Genomic DNA, 19,787 nt, shown 5'->3' on the forward strand with positions numbered 1-19,787 from the left:
TGCAAATGTTGACCAAACTGTTAATATTTTACAGAACTAGTGTGTGTCTTGCTAGGTGTAGAAAATCCATGTCTTTTCCAAGGGCAAACCTCTGGCTCTGTGCTAAGTGCTTACTAGAGGCATTATATCTCTTCAGTATCCAGGTCAATCATTTATTTAGAATTGACTTGCTCTTGCTTGACATTTTTTAAAAAAAATTTCAACTAGTTTGTTTACATGTTGGGGGTTTTTTGACGTGCTTACTGCAAAGACAGGTCTCTAGTTTCCAGACTAAAAACATACAATATTTTGATGTTTAGGAGCTTTAAGAGGAATTTAAGTTGTTTTTAAGACAATAAATGGCAGTTGTTTGTTTCTTTGGCAGAATCCTTTGCCATTGTGCAGCAAGACCAGTTTTTGCTCCTTAAAGTTCTTCAACTCTCTTAAGTAACTGTGCCAGTAAAATAAATCTACACGTTCAAAAAAGGCTATTGTTAAAACAATAATATATATAAATATAAATATAAAACAATAATATATCAGAAATAAGAGTAGGAGCGCTTGCACTGTCACTATCTTCACTTATATAATTTTTTTTTCCCCTTGTAACTCACTGCATCAATGGGAGAAATTCTGTAGCATAAATCAGATAAATACCCAAATGCCCTGGATATTTTCTTGTGAAATACATTCCTTATGTCCTTCAGGCAAAGTCCATCAACCAGTCTCGACTGATTCAAGAATAGAGAATAGTGGAATAATAATAATAATAATTTTTTGCCGAAAGGGTTAAGAGGCGAGTTATGACATTTTGAAGTTTGGTGAAGGGGGCAGAAGGGTTCTTGCAGCAGAACACTGCTAGCAGATGCTTCTTCTGAGTCTGATAGCAGATCTCTTAACAGTTCATATCTGAAAAATTACTGGGAAAGCCATAAGGTCTGTCAGTGTTACAAAATGTTGCTTGTCTATCTCCTTTTGGAGCTCAAACATGCCAGTGCAACCTCCAATAGGATTGTTTCTTAACCTGCTGTTATGAAATTTTGTCTTTGGTTTAGGGACTCCCTGAAGTGCACAGGATGGTAGAAAGACAGAATATTGCTCCATGTTTGCTTTTGTGTCCTAAAAATAGTTAACACACAGTACAATTTCAAAGAATGCGCACAGATCATCCAAGAAGCTTCAGCAGATAACCACCAAAAGCATGTGCAGTTAAAGACACAAACCACCCCTGTTCTGCTGCCACCATGCCAGCAGCAGCAGGGTACTGCTGATGTCTTGGAAAGGCTTTCCCCCAGGTATGCAGCTCGGAAGGAGGAGATTCTGTTACAGCTTTTCTTCACTGGCGTTTCGGTGCAAATGACTTGCACTGAGTTTTCACACAACAGCCCAAGGCTTTTGAGGGAGGACTGGGCTAGAAACTCGTCACACGTTGCCATATGTCACAGAAAAGACCATTTCCAAAACACCGCAGTGAATGAAGCACAAGAGGCATCTCAAACACTGAAAAATCTTGGTCATATTTTAAGCATTTTTAAGTGTGAAAAAGATGAATAAATGTGGAGAGAATAGTGAGCAGTGAGTAAAACTCTGTTGGATCCATACTTGCAGAATGCAGTTCAGCTGCTTTGGGTTTCAGCACACTCACGGAATTGCTGGGTTACTGAAGGTTTTCCCTGCTGTGGGGGAGCGTGTCTGTGTGTGTGTGTGTAGGGGAAACACACACGTTTATACAAAGAATGAACGTTTATACAAAGAATGTGAATGAAGTCCGGGCAGTCTGCCTTCATGTTGCCTAAACAATCCCATCTTAGATTGCCCCTACCTTAATTTCCTCCCCAGAAAATCGTAGATAGGTCTTGCTAACACACTCGAATATCTCGGTGTTCATTTCCCCTATGTGATTTAACATGCACGAGCTTAATTACTCTTTTTTTTGGCCTAGGAAGAGATTTCCTTCCAATAATTACCTTCACTGCCCTTTACCCTTCTGCACATTAGTTTGTTTGGAGAAACATAGTTGCTCGGTAAGCAATTCCAAACAAGGCAGTGCCCGGAGCTGTCTTGGAAATGTAAATTATACCTTTTAAATAGCATGTTAAGCTTCAGTTTGCAGAAACTCAGCTACTAAGATGTACTGAATTAGCAAGCTCTGAACATTTCTCCCTTAACTAAAGGCCCTGTGACTTCAGCAGGAAAGCACCAGTTTACATTGCACCTCAATACTGTAGGGGGGCAATACGGGTACAAAGGAAAAGACATTCAGGTTGGCAAACAACATCCATTTATTCAACCATTTCTTCCTACTAGCAGCTGTTTAGTCATACGGTATTTAAATGTCAAAAGAAAATGACTCCTTATGAGATGAATGTGATGCAATGCTGCCAGACTGATCGCTCCTGTGATAGCGAAGAATTTGAATTTTAATCTTTTTAATCTTTTTTTTTTTTATCTTGTGGAAATTTCTCGGGATCAGATCCTTCTGTTTGCCTCCCATGCTGCCCTTCCTAATACATAGCATGGATGAAAGAAAGGAAGATATAAATAGTAAAGACCAACAGCAATTCTTTGTTAAAACCCTTTTTATTTGAAGTCAGGGGTAGTTAGAAGAGGTATGACTGATCACTTCTTGATACAGGATTAGTTCTAAAAGCTTTTTCTTTTGAAACTTTTATTAATCTATAAGATTCATGAAGTACAATCTGATATGTCAAAGGGATGGGATGCTTCCCTCTATCGTGTTTGCTGTAAATAGTCCTTAGATCACTGTAGCTATTTTTGTGGTAAATATAAAGAAAAGTAGCAAAAGGTTCCATTTGTCTTGGACCTTTGAATATTTAGTGCTGTTATTAAGATGGAATAATTATATAACTCTAGTTTAATGACAGAGTAAGTATTCGTAAAATTGACTGTCTTGGTGTACATGGAAAAAATAGACTGTTTTGAACTTGAGAAAGCTATCTGTGTTTTTAATTTACACTACCTTCTTCATTATATCCTGGTGTTTGTTCAAAAACAGCCAAAAAGTGTTCATGTTTTACATATTTTCTCCCTTTTTTCCTTTAAGGTAGTCTCTTAAAGCTCTAATCTGATCACTTGGGGGATTACCAGTCAGTCCCTCAGCTAAAGGTTAAAATAAACCACTGAATCTGGTTTACACCTTTCAGATTTGGTAGCGAACATAAGATGTGCTGTTATTTATTGTGGAATCTGACTCCATAACTGCAGAGCACTGCTTCGTTTCTTGGACCTTAAATACTGATGTTAGTAGGTGTGTTATACTAAAAATGAAAAGAGGTCACAGATTGCCAGTTCCAGGAAAAACCTTTCCCCTCTCTCAACTTTCAGGGCGTTCATTTTTTTTTTTTTTTCATAATAATTTCGCTGGTGATAAACTGGAAAAAAATGGTGTGTTAATGGTAGTAAATGATTCAATTGGTAATGAGGAAACAGGGTGTCAATAGCGCTAAGTTGTCTGTGTGAGGAGCAGGTTTCAAGCTGCATGGCAAGTTTAACTGGCCCCAGCTTACTGATTCAGTAAAACTCCACAGTCTTTCAAGGTAGAAGGAACCAGACTTCTTTGAAATAAGCAAGAACAGGACAAACCAGATCTTTTTATTAATGGAGCCTGGGAAGGATGTGCTTTGTCCACCTTGCTTCCATTAGAGTTGTCTCAATGTCCCTTTATGATGATCGGTGGCCTTTAGTAAGACCTACAGTGTATTTCCTTACTATGATGAAGTAAAATATGCCCACTTTTGTCATGGCCACGGAGACAAAGGGTTCACAGGCCAAATTTTTGTCTTGGATTTCATGTGTAAAATGCATGTTGCTGGAAAGATGCATGTGCTGTTTCTGTCTGTGAGAAATACAGGCAGATTGCTTGATTGCCTTTTGTGGGTCGCTTGCTTTTCCCTCACACATGAATTTATATAAAAATTGATCCTGTGTACGTGATCAAACTTGACAAGCCTTAATCTCTGCTGCAAAGAGCGTGGACTGGATAGTTAATGCGGTAGGTCTTTGTTTTTCATGTAAATACTTGTAATGTTCTGCTCGCATTAAGTATGCTGATTTTTTTTTTCTTGACGATTTAGTGATTAAAATCTGCTCAGTTTTAAATAGGTGTAGTCACTTAAGTACTGAGAACAAAGTTAAGCTGAAGAGAGAACTTAACCTTTTCAAGGAAAATAGTAGTAATAAGTGCTTCTTTGACCTCTTATAATTGCAAGAGATGGCTATAGGTTCTTTTTGGCAGAGGGTTTCTGGAAAGATTTCATATGCTTGTGTACCTTTTCCTTAAAAATCAGAAAATATACTCGTTTTTAATTGGTTTATATTCTTGGGTCAGCAATGATAAGTATTATTATTTATGTTAGGGCAGAATCCTGAAGTCCAGAGCTGTCCTACTAAATTTGGTAAGCACTGCTCTGCATCCTCAATGGATTCTTCCTCGTGTTGAGGTGGAACTTCTCACGTTTTAGTTTATGGCCATATTTTCTTGTTTGCTTTGGTTTGGGGGTTGTGGGTTTTTGGTTTTTTCTAGACTCCTGCAAGCAGTGAGAGGCAAAGCCTTACCCTTGTGTGGTCTTCAGGGTGCATGGACGGGCTGGGTCTTGCTTTGCTTTTTGACATTCTATCACAGTGGCATATTTTTGCATTATATCACAGTTTTATCAGATATTCTTGCAACACTTTTATCAGCTTGGTAGGAATTTGGATTGTAGCTTATGCATCGGGAGCACTTAGGATGACATTTCATGCTTGTTTTTTTTAGAATGCAGATTACTTTTCTTGCTCTCTGCTGCTAGAGAGGAGTCCCTCCTGGACTGCTGTGGTAAATAATCACAGAAATTGTCAAAAATGTAACAGAACTTGAGTGCAAACCTCTCCTTGATCAGTGTTGAACTCTGTCAAGGTCAGTGATACAAGATGTTCTGATAAAGGCTTGTGAACAGGCTTTCCAAAAATGTGTGCTTGGAATTGGGCTTTCAAACCAAGTCATGAGCCATTGCTGTGTTCTTTTTTTTCCTCCTTATGTTTTAGTGTAGTTACACCATATTTTCTTGTGGGAGGAAACAGGAACACCATGTAGGACAAGAGATAGTCACGTAGTATTTGCTGGGGGCCTTAATTCAGTGGTCTAAGGTAAGACTAGAAAGAGATTTTGATGTATAATACCTAAGTAGGCAGTCTGATCTTTGACAAGCAAAATCACTGAGTACCATTAGATTACCATGCCTGAAAGGCAAGTTACTTCCTTGATTATGTGAAACAGAATTACAAGAAGTTGACTCTTTGGTGTATTTTAAAAAAAAAATAAATAGATAAAGGTCTAAACTGATTTATACTCAGTCGTGTTTTCATAAAATCGTAGAATGATCTGGGTTGGAAGGGACCTTAAAGATCACCTCGTTCCAACCCCCTGCCATGGGCAGGGACACCTCCCACTAGTCCAGGTTACTCAGCCCCCCATCTAACCTGGCTTGGAACAAGGGATCTTCCAGGGATGAGGCATCCACAGCTTCTCTGGGCTGTGTGCCTGTTCCAGTGCCTCACCACCCACCCTCACGCTACAGAGCATCTTCCTCATCTCCCATCTAAACCCTCTGGCTTTCAGTTTGAAGCCACTCCCCCTTACCCTGTCACTACATGCTCTTTTAAATAGTCTTCCTCTTTATTTCTTTCATTGGCTTGCTCAGGTAGTGGAAGGCCAAAATTTGGTCACCCCAAACCCCCCTTTTTTCCAGGCTGAACACTCCCAGTTTTTGCCCAGATGCCTGCAGTTTTTATGGCACGTGGTGCTTGTTAAAGAGTGCCTGCTGGATACATAGGTGGTGTAGAGAGGAGGACTTTAAACTACTGCTTTTAAAAACGTCTTTGTTCTGTTCTCTCCTTGTGTTTTGTGGGGTTTCTGTCAATCCTGAAAAGGCTATTCCAGTTTTCTCGCGGGGGAGAAAGCGTTTTGGAGATCACCAAAGCTTCACCCTGTGGTTCTTTGACGTGAAAAATACCCTCTGCTAATGATTTTGGTGGCTTTTGGCTGGGCTGGCTGGGCCGGTCCTGTGAGGAGGCTGCCTTGTGTGCCGCCTTTTCACAGGACAAGGGCATTTATTTACAACACAATGGCCCGAGGCTGCACACGCTGAAGGGCTCGGACAGCTGATGGCTTGGCCGGGCTGATGGCTTTGTTAGGTTAGGTGGTTGTACCTGGCGCTCCCCACCCACCCTCCCGTGCCCTTCACCCCATAAAAACCATCAGCCACATTATCCTGCTGCCTGGAATGGTTTGGAGCGGGAAAGGATTAGGTGATTAGGTGGTGTCCCCCCCCCCCCCCCAACCACAGCCTGCGTCCGTGAGGATGATATTTCGACAGTATTTTCTTAAAACCGCTTTGTTTCCTATTCGAGGCTCAAGCATTTCAACTCTTCGTGGCATTTCTGTTAAGCAGAGTCTGCCCGTGCTGCTGAAAAGCAGAGGTAGTCCTCAAATGTCCTTTTTTTTTAATACACACTCATCGGTTCGGTCCTGAGTCGTGGCGTGCAGATTTTCCTTCGTGCACGTTAAATGCAGGCAGATATTTAATTGCACACGAGGCCGCTTACCCGTCGGGGTTTAATACCTCAGCCTTCACCAGCTCTATTTCCAAACAATGACAATGTGTCATGTGCAGGCTCAGCACTGCCCTTTCTCGGTCCTTTCTCGGCTGTCTGCTCCGGGATGCCCAGGGATGTCTCATCAGCGTGCTTTGTTCCACTTGCCTCCGTTCTGGGAGCTGCTGTCTTGTGATGGATTTGAGCGAGCTGTTGCAGTTGGGCCAGTTTTATGCCTGCCTGTATTTACTTTTTTTTTTTTTTCCTTGACGTAGCAAGGGAGGTACAGCAGAGAGCGGGAACGGTAAGCTTGAACTTCTTGTTATCGAGGATAATATTTAAAAGCTAAAATGTAACAGTATTTCAGTTGTGAATACATGGAAATCGTGTGTACTGCTTAATGTGTTTCAGAAATCCCCGTTACTTTTCTCTCTTAAATACAAGAAAACAGGCGTGTAATGCCTCATTGAAAGAAGCCTGTAGGGGTGCTTTGTGAGGGTCTTAATTAAGGGCTTTGAAAGATTAAACAAAAGGAAAAAGAAAATGCTACAGGGTTATTGTTATTCCAGCCCATTGGCTCGGAGAGCTGACCATCCATTGGTGCCTTCTGTCCTTTTGGGAGCTGAATGACACTTTTGTTCGTGGTTAACAGAGGTGAAAGAAGCCAATTATTGGCTGTCTTTTCCACAGGGCAGCTGCAGACGGATTTCACTGCAGGCAAATATGGACTCTTCTGCCACAAGGATGGTTGTGATGACAGTTATTTTTGTGGAATTGTATGAAAGAAAACAGATTTTTTTTTCCCCCCTCTTTCCAGTGACTTGTGTAGATGTTTATTGAAAACTACTGTGAATATGCTGGTATGGAATGGGAATGTGTGAGGACTGGATGGCTTTTTCGGTGGGTATGTGAGTGAGGTTTTTGGGTTTCTTTTTCTCCTCGTACTTTTTTTTTTTTTTTTTTTTCCTTTGAAATTGCAGTGGATTTTAGCTGTAGGGTTTTTCGAACTGGTGTGCACTGTGCATTAACCCTCTTATGACTGCCAGCTCAGGCTGTGCTGGCTTCTTTGTGTGCCAGGGTGATGGAGGGACAACCTGTGCAGGTTAGTGGGAAGTCCTGCAGCTGCAAAATACATGTCTGCATGCCATTAAGGACCTCAGAAAGTGCCTCTGTGCCTGGAACTTGTCACCCCTTCTTCCCCACATCCCTTTTGCTCGGTCCAGTACATTATCAAAAATCTTTTCCCAAAACTCTTATAATTCAAAATTCATTCTTTCCCCCCCCAAATTTTCTTGGCTTCAGCCTGTAGTTGTAGTTTAAATGTGTGAAGAGAGTTGATGAAGAACCAGGTTCTCTGACTGTTTGGATTCTGGAGAAATCTCTTCCAATTTGGGGCAAATTTCGAGCAAGGATCCACATCTCAGTCAGAGTTGATCCATCTTTGTTTAACATGATCAGCCCAGCAGGCCTGTCAGTGATTAAGGTAGGGTGCTTGTGGTGGCCTCTGCACTTAGGCAGAGTTCATAACAATGGTATTAAACAAAAGGGAAAAGGTGATGTTCCTCATCTGACTGTTCTGCTGCAGGTGAGAGGAGAGTCTGCCTTTTGCCCTCAGACATTGTGGAGGTGGAAGTGCTTATGAGTTCATTTCCCCCTTCATCTCTTTTTGCATAAAGAGGAGTTTTCACGCAGCTCTTCCCTAAGAGCGTCCTGGCAGATGTTTTGGGCAGCTTTCATTTCATGTCTTCATATACATTAGGGACTTGGACATCCATCTCAATCCAAAAAAAAAAAAAAAAAAAAAAAAAAAAAAAAAAAAAAAAAAAAAAAAAAGAGAAAGTAAACCAGAATAAAGGTCAGGAAGCTTGTACAAAGCTAGTGAGGCTGTGTGAATTCTTGTATTCATCTACACTCCTTGTCAGTGGGCAGCAACCCTGACTTTGCTGGTTGCTAAAGGTTTCCTGAGAGAAATTCAAGGGTTTTATGTTGGCAAACGTGAATGCTGCCATGTGAGAAACTTGAGGCAGGCTTTAATCCTTTAAATGTCCCGAAGTGGAAATTACTCTTGTGTTAAAATGCTGTGCTATAAAATGATGACCAAGAATTTCCCAGACTCAAAGTTTTACATCTTATCAGAGCTGCTCATGCTTCATCAGCTAATTTAAGATGCCTTGAAAATTGCTACACAGAAGCATGTTTGGTTCTAAAAAGGCCATTCCAGGTGCTGCTATGCAGTCTATTTTGGCACTAGGAAGCTGTACTATGTGCTTTTAGTTTTCCCGCAGTGCATAGATAATTATAGTGCTTTTTGCCAGAAATAATTTTTAGTTACATCCAAGTTACATGAAAAAGAAAAAAATTAATAAATGTTAAAGCTGTTGTATATAGGTTTGGACTGATTGAGACGTTTGCATTTTGTCATCTGGCTTCATCGTATCACTGACTGTGTTCATGCACCAGTTTTGTTTTGCTTTTTTGCTTTTAGTCGTCTAAAAATGTAGCTCTTGCCCAAACTTCTGAGGCTCTGGTTGCTTTCTAAACGTTGGGTGGGACAGACTAGAAGACCAAAATAAACCAGAAGAAAATGAATAAAATTCAAAGTACTTAGAGTTACTAAAGTTGGCGTTTTTATGAAACTGGATTTGTAGCTGTTTATGTTCTCTTTTTGCAACAGCAAAACCACACGGTGAAACTGCAGCAGAAGACTTTTATATGAATATGCTTGCAATGATAGCAGTGCTTTTCTATCAGTAAACAGATTTAAGTGCAGGGCTCTGTCCTGACAGCTCACAAACACGGGCAGCATTAACCTCCTCCTTCCTCGCAGAGATGCAGAAAGATTATTCTCCTTTGAACCAGAGGTTTGGGAAAGGAAAGCAACCCGTCCAAACCCACGGAATGAGTCTCTGCTGGGGCAAGTCGCTGAACCTCGCTAGGTCTTTGTCTGGAGCTGCTGTTAAGGGGGAGCTTCTGGTGCAAAACGTTTTGTTGTCAGTAAATACGGCGTTGCTGGGTGGAGGGAGATGTGTTCTTGGAGTCCAAAGGGTCAGCGTGGCTCCCGATGCTCCCGCGGAGGCGGTTTAAGTTTTATGGGATTGCCCTTGAAGCTGTTCGATGGAACGAAACGTGCCTCGTAGGTGTTGGTGGTTGTGCAGCAGAAACCTGAGACCGGAGCAGGGCGGGGGGGGGGGGACCCAGATCTCATTAAACTGGTTAGATTACATACTTGGGTGATGTTCCTGGCGTTTCAGCCACGGTTGTTCACGGGAGGTTTTCGATAAGGAAAAAAAAATGCTTGAGAACTTCCTCAAGTGTAATGAACAAAACCTCGTCTCGATCGCGTGTGAGGGGTCAGGTGCTTCAATTAAAACTCAGATTATGTGTTAAGTTTGAGATTGACAACTCATTAAGGAAAATTCAAAGTTAGAGTCGTTCAAAAATGGCATTGGTTAACCTTGGTGATTGATGGTTCAGCTTGATTCCATCATGGTAAGGATAGCTGATACAACTGGCAGTGCTTCTCCTCTTCCCAATGTGTGGAGACCTATGGATTAAAAAAATTACACGCCTTTCTGCTTTCCTTTCCCGGCTTTTACAAATAATCTCGAGCTTTGCCAAAAACGATGGTTGTAGTGCATGGTTTCAGTTTTGGGCTAAGATGACCTTGCTCTGTATAAATGATTTTTAAAAATAAAGTCAGAGCGTAGCTGTGATGTAACCATGCCGAAAGCTTCCCTACCGCGAGTGTGGGTGGTAGCAGGACATGCAAATGGGTCGCAGAGCAGGGATGCTGATGATCTGAGTTCCCATTTGGTTTTGTCCGTGGACCTCTCCGTGGTTTTGCACAGGTTATTTGCATTTTGTGATGCATACACATAGGTATATGAATACTCAGCATAGGCTTGCCTTCAGACTGCTTGATTAGCGTGCCAGGGATTGATTTTTTCGTACTCAATTTCCCTGGCATTTACTCTTTTCCACAGAGTAAATAATTATGAAACTGTGAATAATACCTAAATTTACTCTCCGCTGTAAATAATCTCTATGTAAATCTCTAACTATGTAAAAGAAATGCTCCTGCACTGAAAGGCATTTTGTTTCCTCCTCCAGTTTACAATAAGCCTTTCCCTTAGCCTGTAATCTGCACCAAAAGTGTGGCTCTTAAAAATTAACCGAGAAGCGTGTTAATTCGCGCTGTATTCCTATCCTGGGATGGGATCGCTTTCATAATGATGCAGTGGAATTTTTTTTTCTGGGTTAATTCCCCACCATGTGTCAACATAGGCCATTAACCGTATGTGTGATTGCTTAATGGCTGGCATGCAGTGACTCAAATACCAGTTCAAAATAGGGCTTTGCATACAAGTATTGTTCCCCCTAAGATCTTGATGATGGCTTGATTGGCACATGAATAGGGTACATTACAGCTAGTTACTGTGTCTGAAGGAAAGCTAAGACATCACGTTGGAAGGGGAAAAAAAAAAAAAAAAAAAAAAGAAAACCCAAAACAACAAGTTGGTGTGGCATGGGAAGGAGAAGGCAGGAGAAATAACTTGGAGATACGGTGGGGGAAAGAGGGGGACGTTACTTCTGTTGCAGGAACAGACCTGTCTTGAAATTTTGCAGCTTTTCTGTTGCTGTCCGTAAAAAATGTCGTAGATCCTGCTTCATCAAAATGCTAAAAGCTTTACTGGAATCCACAGGAATTTTTATTTTTTTTTAATAAATACTGAAAAAGGGCTCCGTGCACTACTGTTTCCTAAAACCTTAGATAATCAATACCCCCTTTAACAGCCAGGGGCAGTGGGTGATTTGAAGTTGGATTGTTTCCATGAAGAAGCAGGTTAAGTGCCTCATCCCCAGGTGAGCTGCCACACACGTTTCTGGTTAGAGCCCTAGAAAAGTGGATGAAAACCTTGCATATAAGCGGCTTGCACAGCAGTTAGAGCTTCATTTCTTCCTGCTGCTAGCAAACAGAGAGAGCCTGCACACCTAGCAAACGAAAAATTGTCAGAACCATCTCCTGCCCTGCTTTCCTGCTAAAAAAAAAAAACCGGGGCGGGGTTGGGGGGGAGAAGGGGAAGAGTACAGCGCCAGTCCCGCTGACATGTGGAACAGGGCCCTTGGCTTCTGGTCGCAGTGCAAACAGGAGATGATAAGGTGCTGTGCTCATTAGCGAGATAGCTAATAGGGAAATGGCAAGTGTGTTTGCTGGGTGGGAATGCAACCTGGGTGTTTCTTTAGCCGGTCACAGCAGATACTGACTGAAGGCTTGAAGTATTGGGGTATTTCCTTTCGTGTAAGAGTGTTTCCTGGGAGAACTGAAAAATGAAACATGCTCATAAATGAAAAAGGGCTTGTCTTGATAGGGGGTTTGTGACTGCAGAATGGGCTGTGAGTGCAGAACAGATTTCTGTACTTCTTAAGTTCTAGAGGTCTCTGTGATCCTGCCAGGGACATACTTAATTGGGGAGAGATGGAATCACAAGGAGAAAAGGCTGCATTAATGCAAAAATTGGTTTTAAATCTTCCATTTTATCGTGAACAGATTTGCTCATGTCAAAAGGAACAGTAGGTGAATATCAGGAGGAGAAGAACGTGCTGGGATGTGGTAGTAAGGGTTGGGAGTAAGGGATAGTAAATACTGCAGAGTTTTGGCTGCTGGCACACTCACTGGGCCCTTTCCACTGGGAGATGGGCACTGGTAGTTGTGGAGACCTTGTTGGAAAGAATGTAAATTTTAAATACAGTACCAGTCTAACACTGGGACATTGGGGTCCTATTGCCATATGAATTTTAGTATAGGTTTTATGCTATTATACTATTTCCTTGCAGTAATGGATGTAGGCAGTATCTGAAAGGGAAGAAATCAATTTCTTAGCATCACTGTGAAACTCAAGCCCTTTCTGAGTGTAGGCTCCTCTGTAAACATCATCTTTGTCTGATTATTTCTTTGCCTCCTGTTCATGATTTCTTGCTGTTGGGGTTGGCATGTCTGCATGTAATGCACATCCTTGGATTTCAGCTGCACTCACTGGATTCACAGTGCAGACAGTCCCCGTTCTCAGCAGCAGTTGTGAGATGGTGCTTCTATAAGAGAATTGTTTGCTCCTTGTCATCAGGATAAAAAAAAAAACCCAAAACACTACCACCAAATTTATTTCTTTGTAATTGAATGAATTGAATTAGAATTTTCTTGCTGACCCTCTAGGTTTTCTATGCTTTCATTACATATTGAATACAATTAAGACATGGGCACTGTTAATGCAAACTCATTTGCTCTGTCCCTTCAGTGTTTTTATCTTCATCCTGAAGGAACTGGCTAAATGGGAAAGTGGATCTAAACCAGGGATGTAATTCAGCTCCTGCTCTCCCCTGGGACTGGCTGCTGAAGGGTGTGATTTGGATGAAAATGATGTTGGTTTTCATCAAGTGAACATGTTCCTACAAGGAGTTCGGCACTGAACGTATTCCTCTAAGACCACAGCACCCTAGTACAACTTAAATTAGTCCAACCTCGAGTTTCCCTGACTTTGTGTCTCCCCCTTGCCCACTCTTGGGCTCCAGCTTCTCTGCTCTCCCTGCTGTTGTTGTTTTTTTGTTTGTTTGTTTGTGGGGTTTTTTGTTTGGTTGGTTGGTTTGGGTTTTTTTTTTATCATTGGCAAAGAACCCCTGGTCTCTTATTCTAAGAAGAATATATGTTGCTTTGTCCTTATCTTCACCAGTGTTAACATATTCAGGTCTCCACATATCAAGGGTCTGAATGGTAACGAGTGGCTCATTGTTGCTGAGTATTTTCCAGTGTCATGTTGACATTCGTTTGCAATATCCTGGCTTGTTTAATGCAGTTTCTAAAAATACTGACAGCCTCAGCTTTTCCTAGTATTGCTGAAGCTGGATCATAGTTACTACCTGGGGAATTTTATATAAGATTAAGACCTATTACCTAATGGTTTTGTACAAGTAGGTAGGAGGGCTTTATTCAAATATAGATAGCTCTGCCTAAGTAATTTTGTAAGTGTTATAATTAAATAACTCGGTGGCAGAGGGCCCAGACCTTGGAAAAGACTGAATGGAGCCTACAGTATTACATGCTATTATCTATCAGCAAACAGGTTAAGCTTGCTCAGAGGCAGTATTTTATAGGATTTTAAAGGTGCCTTGTTGAAACATGATCTTCTTTACTTCAACCAGCACTCCTCTCTCTTTTTCTCTCCCTCCTTCCCTCTCCCCCCCATCCTTTCTAAACTTCACAGAGTCAAAAAGCCAAAAAGCAGGTGGTTAATAACGAAGTGTAGGGAAGCACAGGGGTGGATGTTGATTTTATTTTTTTTAAACAGCTGCTCTCAGTTTGCTTTTGTTGAGATAAAATTTTGCTTTGCCGTAGCTGGGCATTTCATGTTTGTTTGTTTGTTTTTGGGTTTTTTTCGGCCTAGGATCTTTAGGGTGTATTTTAGGTCGTTAGCATTTTTCCAGGCGTGAGAGTGGTGGGAAGGTGCCCCCAGCTCAGTGCAGATCCGAGGGCTGAGAGGAGGCTGCGGGCCAGGATAGAAAGTGCAGCACCGGCATCTCTTGTACGTTTTGGGGAGGCGTGGCAGCTCACCAGAGCTGGGTAGGGAGGAAGGTTTCTTTGCCTAAAATGTGCACACCTTTTGGCTGGGGAGAGGCAGTGAAGAATGGTGGGTATTGTCATAAAAGAAAGGGCTGTTGCAGCTGAATGTCCCTCAGTTCGGAGATACTGACGTTTTTTTCCTTTTCAGTGCCCATCAGTTATTGTGGGTCATTTGCTTTCATTCTCTGCTTACATCTTGGGCTAATTTACCTATCATTTTGTTGTCCTTTCTGTCCTATAGGAAGTTCTGTGCTTCCCATTTGGTGGCAAGAATTCTTGTTCCCCTCCTCCCTTTCCATCAGCTCTAGTCCATCGCTTTCTAGCCAGAATCATCCTCTGGCAATCGGTAGCAAAGCTGTTTAAGATAAATCTAACAGTGGGAGAAAAGGCTGCCTGTGCCTGCAGGAGACACTGTGACATGCTGTGCATTGCATCTAATTCTCCTCTGTGTGAGGCCACTGGTGAAAGCTGTGACTGAAGCCACTTTTGAAAGATAAGGAGTTTCTATTTTTAAAACGTGAGAGAATTAGTAAGTTGCTATTCGAGAGACAAAGTGTTTCTGCTCATCCTGAAGCCTGGGGGAAGTTTGACTTTGGCTAGTGGTAAAATAAAGAATCCTTCGAAAAAAAAAAAATTATCCAAACAGTCGAAACTTCACATCAGGAACTTGAATTCTTGGGTAGAAGGAGTATAATAAAACATTTAAGTGCATTAAATTTCCTAGTTCGTGTTTCTGAAATCTCCACTGCTGGTTGATGTGGAAGTGATTAAATCTCTGGCTTTATGCAACAGATGTGGTGCTCTGTGTTTTTTGCTGTGTCCACCAAAGGTGCTTTCCTCTTCCAAGGAAAATGGACACCACAGGTTTTAAGTGGAGAAAAACCCACCTTTTCATTTTCCTAAGGAAACAGAACTCTCATTTCATGCCTGTTTTCAACAGAGGGAGTAGCTTTTGCTGTCCTTGCCAGTTAGTGTAAGTATTTTTTAAAGACTTGGAAGTGTTTCTGTGTTAAGTGAAAGCAGGTAACTTTGCTAAACTAAGCTGGAAATGAAGATTCAAGGAGTTGTCAGAATAACCTGAGCAGGCTGGAGACAGCAGATGACTGCTGCAGCACCGTGGTTTGATTTGTCACCTTTTGCCTTTAAAAATTAGTCTCTGCAGTACCTGGGAGCTTCTGACACAGTGTGAGGAGCTTTATTTATCATTCAAAACCGCAGCCAGGGCAGCAATGGCGTTGCAGGAGGGAGTGCAACCGTGTTTGTTCTCTGGTGTCACCTCTCCTCTGCCTGAAATGGCGAAACTCATCGTAACTATGAGGCTCTGATTCATGTCATCCCTGAGATGCAGCCTCTTCTTGCTAAAGAGGTTACCACCTTGGGCAGTTCATCATTTTAGTGTCAGTGCCAGCTTCTTGCCCCATCATGTTTCCAGGGATGGGGCATCTACCACCTCTACCTTGGTTAAGGTAGGTTGGTGAGTGAAGAGTTATCCTGGCTGCTTCTTACAGATAAACCCGGTGAATGGCTGCCTACTGAAAGGTGCAGGTCTGCCACAGCTTCTCCTTCATTTGCCTGATGAATCTACAGTGTGAAACCGTGGCGCTACCCTCATCTTTTCCTCCCTTAGAGCTGCTGTGTCTGTTTTGTGCTTTCCGGGGAAAAGCTCCCGAATATAAGCGTGTCTGAATTTAAATTTAAATTCAAGTCAGAGCAGCGGTTTTCTGGGGTGACAGCAAACTGGGGAGTTGTTGGAAGAATCTTAATATGAGCCTTTCAGATACTGAGTTTGAAAATCAGTGTACCCCTAAAATTTAGGGCAGATGTAGGGGAGGTTTTGGTGGTTTGTTTGTTGAGTGTTTCGTGTGTGTTTGTGTTGGGTGGCAGTGGAAAGGTTTAGAGGTGTTGTGTTGTTTTTAGGGGGCTTGTGTCTGGATGTAATAACCCAGTCCACAGTGGGTCCTTTAGGTTGGTCCTGCTGAAACAGAGCCTTGGGCAACTGCTGACACGATCCTTCAATTGTGGGATAGCATCATTCCCACAGAATCATTCCCAGCTACTAATGGTTGGGAATGTTAGTATTAATTTTGTTTGTTCTTGGAACTTTATTTTATATATTATGGCCTTAAATAAGCTCTGGGCTCCTAGACCTGAGGTCTTTTTCGTAGAAGTGGAGGTACAGGGTGGAGTAGGACAGCTTCTCAGTGGAGATGTCTTTGACATATCTGAGCCACATACAAATATTTGTCTACATTAAATGGACAACCTTCTTGATACTCTATAGACTGATTATTATTTTTTTCAAGTTTTAGGAATAGTAAAATGCCCATTTCCTAAAATCTATGTAGCAAGTGCTATTTTGGTTTTGTGCTGTGGTTTTGGGGGATTATTTGTCGTTATTTTGTCACAATATATGCAGCTAGTCCATTTTTGATGCAATTCTTCTATTAAGCATGTGTTATTAAAAGTATCTTCCCAAATTAACCTGGTTAACTTCTTGGAGAGTAGTTATTAAGCCATCTAATTTTAGTCACCTGGGTGTTCCTAATATTTGTAAATTGTTGCATTGAAGCAGGGGTATGCCTGACTCTTTGAGTGATTTTGTCGACCCACAGAGATTTATTTGTCTGTTAGTGCCTCAGGGAAAACAAAACCGTTTCTGCCTGACCCAGTCTGTCAGGTGTCCCCCACGGGAACCCTTCTCCAAACAGATTGGCAAGATCAGGGTAGTTCATTTGCCCTTTCTGGGTGGAGTTTGAGTGAATGCAGCCAGAAGTGCTTAACTGGGTAGCTGTCCTTGGCTTGTGTCTTTCTTGGTGGACAGATATGGCAGGGTCAGAGTGTCCCCGTGTTCCCCTTCCTGCAGGATGTTTGTGAAGGGAGGTCACAGTGCCTTCACCTCGCTCCCCTCTCTGGTGCATCCTCTGTAACAGGTGTTTATCAGAGCTTGGGGAACCTTTGTGGGGCGTTGTGACCACGTTTCATCCGAGAAGCAGCTGAGTCTCCTTCTGTAATTCTTCTCCTTTATAACTTTCAACCCTATCCATTAATCCACAGAAGCTCATGAACTGCTTAATATTTTACGACCAGCATATAATGCTTATGAACTCACTCTCAGAAGACATTCTGTAGAGTGAAATGGGAAGAAAAAATATTTCATACCTATATCTAGATATCTCTGATATGTATATATATATATCTGAAAAGCTGCTTTGACATAATGTTTTGAATTAAACGAAAATTGCTTTTAAAACTCATACAGTGATGGTTAAGAAACCTAAAAAGTTGGTGTTTTGATGCTCCCCAAAGTTTGTGAGTCAGTGCTGTGAAGATTGGTTTCTTTACTGAGTAGGAGTTACTGGCATGTGTAATGAAGGTCAGTACAGAAACTTGGTAATAATTCCAGCTTTTTAGCAAGGCATTATGATAAGCAATCCCTCAAGATTCACATGCTAAATACAACCTCAGTTTGTATTTGTGTCTGCTTTTGTTGTAAATTCAGCTTCACTGAAAATAAATTTCTGTAGAATTTGAGGATATATTGATGATGTCTCTCAGAGCCTCGTTTTTAAGGTCATCTCCTTCACGTTTAAATCCAAAGAATCTACTTCCCACATCAAAATTGTAGAGCTGGCACTTGGGAGCTACAAGCAAAAAAACCCCCATTCTTTGCTAATTTCAGATCCCAGAGAGTGCCAAAATTGCGTAGAATTTGGATGCCAGCCTTGCTGTATGACTGCATGGTTTCCATTAACTCTGTTTAGGATAGCACGTGACAGTTCTGAAATTGGGCATTTACTGCTCTGGAAATTTCAAGACTGTTTCTTTCAGGTGGATGTGGTTTCTTTACCTCAGCTGTCCTCAAGAGCTGTTATGCAGTGCCAAAATCTTTGCCAGGGTGATGCATAGGCATTCATAAGGTGCTTTCTGATGATAAGTACTGTTGACTTATTTTTACTACTACCATTTAATACCACGTGGATGATAGTAGGGTTTTATGTCACCTGGACAGTCTTTTCAGGGAATTGTGATTTTCTTGCACAGGTTACTATTTTTTTTTAAGGCTTGGGGTCTCCACTCACTTCTTACCCTCCTACCTTATCCGTAAATGCTTCCCAGTTGATTCTGGAAGGAGATTTGCAGTCCCGTGAGAAGGAGAGGATGAGCCTGGATGTGTGAAATGCGTGCATTTATGACAATCCCAAAAATGCCTACAGGGGGTAGAGAGAACAGAAGTTGTAGTCTCCCATGGAGCAGACAGCTGACAGTTCCTATATCTGATACTTTTATTTACTTTTCCTACACAAGAAGAAAAACGTCCCCCCACAGCAACTGCAGCATTGCGTGGTGACCGGTGACTGCTGCTGAGACACAAAGCACCTCTTAAAGCGTGTGGGCTGTAGAGTTCAGGGATAAATCATCTCCAGTTCAGCTCCTTCTGGACCGTAGTGAAGGAGCCCGTTGTGCCACAGTGGATTTTCTTGGGCTTCTCTCACAGTTGGGTTTGTTTTGTCTGTGCTGAACCTTATTTTGATCTCGTTGCTCTTGAGTTAGGTTGGTATACTGTTAACAGCTGCCGAGGAATAACTCCTGGTTTACACTGGGAAACAAGGAAAGAGGCTTTGGACTACTATTTAATAAACATTTAGTTTAAAGAAACAGTTGCCTCTGGATTTAATGTAAGAGCACAGTGTTCACATTGGTGGACTCTGGCAACCTGTGCTGTACAGTTGGGGCAGCAGACCCCAGTTACTTGTTCATGTCAAAATGAATTAATTAACATCAGCCGAATAATTTTTTCCTCAGTAACTATGGATTTATATTTTTTTCCCCCACAAACTGAATTCTGTTATCAGTGTAAATTTTTTTTCTTTTTTTTTTAAGAGTTATTTTAGATGTTATGGTCTGGCAACAAGACAAATAATGTGGGTGCTCTGCAAAAAGTGGTTCAGTTAGCTGCTGCAACATTTTTGGCAGGTTGTATGGTACTGGACATGGCATTTGGTTCATGACAGCATGAAAGAAGGCACAAATGTCCTGAGACAATTTCCTCAGAAGCAGCACCAACCCCTCCATGTGCTCCTTGCTCCCCTTGGGGGCCTGACTCAGAACCTGCTGAGGCCAGCACTGAGTCCTCTCTGACCCCAATGGAAGATAACCCTGAATGGGGTTGTTTTTGCTGCCCTTCCAGGACAGCAGGAAAAGTCTCAACCCACCTTTCTGTGCCTCATCAGAAGCAGTGGTAATTCCAGTTGAGGCAGACAGTGGTGGCTGTGGGTGGGCTGAGAATGTCTGTCCCAGCAGTGGGCAGGGGTCGGTGCTTTATTCCAAGGTCAGAGCATTTCAGGTGTCAACCAACGTCTCTTGTCCCGCATGAAGTCACTCACCAGCCCTTCAGATCCTCATGGAGGAACTTCAATGCTGCTGCTTGGCTGTCAGTGAGATGAAAAGAGTGTTTTGGCTTTGTTTGCTTTTTGCCTGAATTATGTAGAGAGGTAGCACAGAGCTGCTAGAGAACATTGTGTGGAAGACAGCAAGCCGGGAGGGCCCTAGTAACAAGTCTTACTGAATTGCTTGTTACATTTAAAAAAAAAAAAAAGGCAGTAAC

This window comes from Empidonax traillii, unplaced genomic scaffold (genome assembly GCF_003031625.1).
Source record: "Empidonax traillii isolate 1590-97213 ecotype Southwest subspecies unplaced genomic scaffold, ASM303162v1 scaffold810:size284574, whole genome shotgun sequence".
Taxonomy (NCBI): Eukaryota; Metazoa; Chordata; class Aves; order Passeriformes; family Tyrannidae; genus Empidonax; species Empidonax traillii.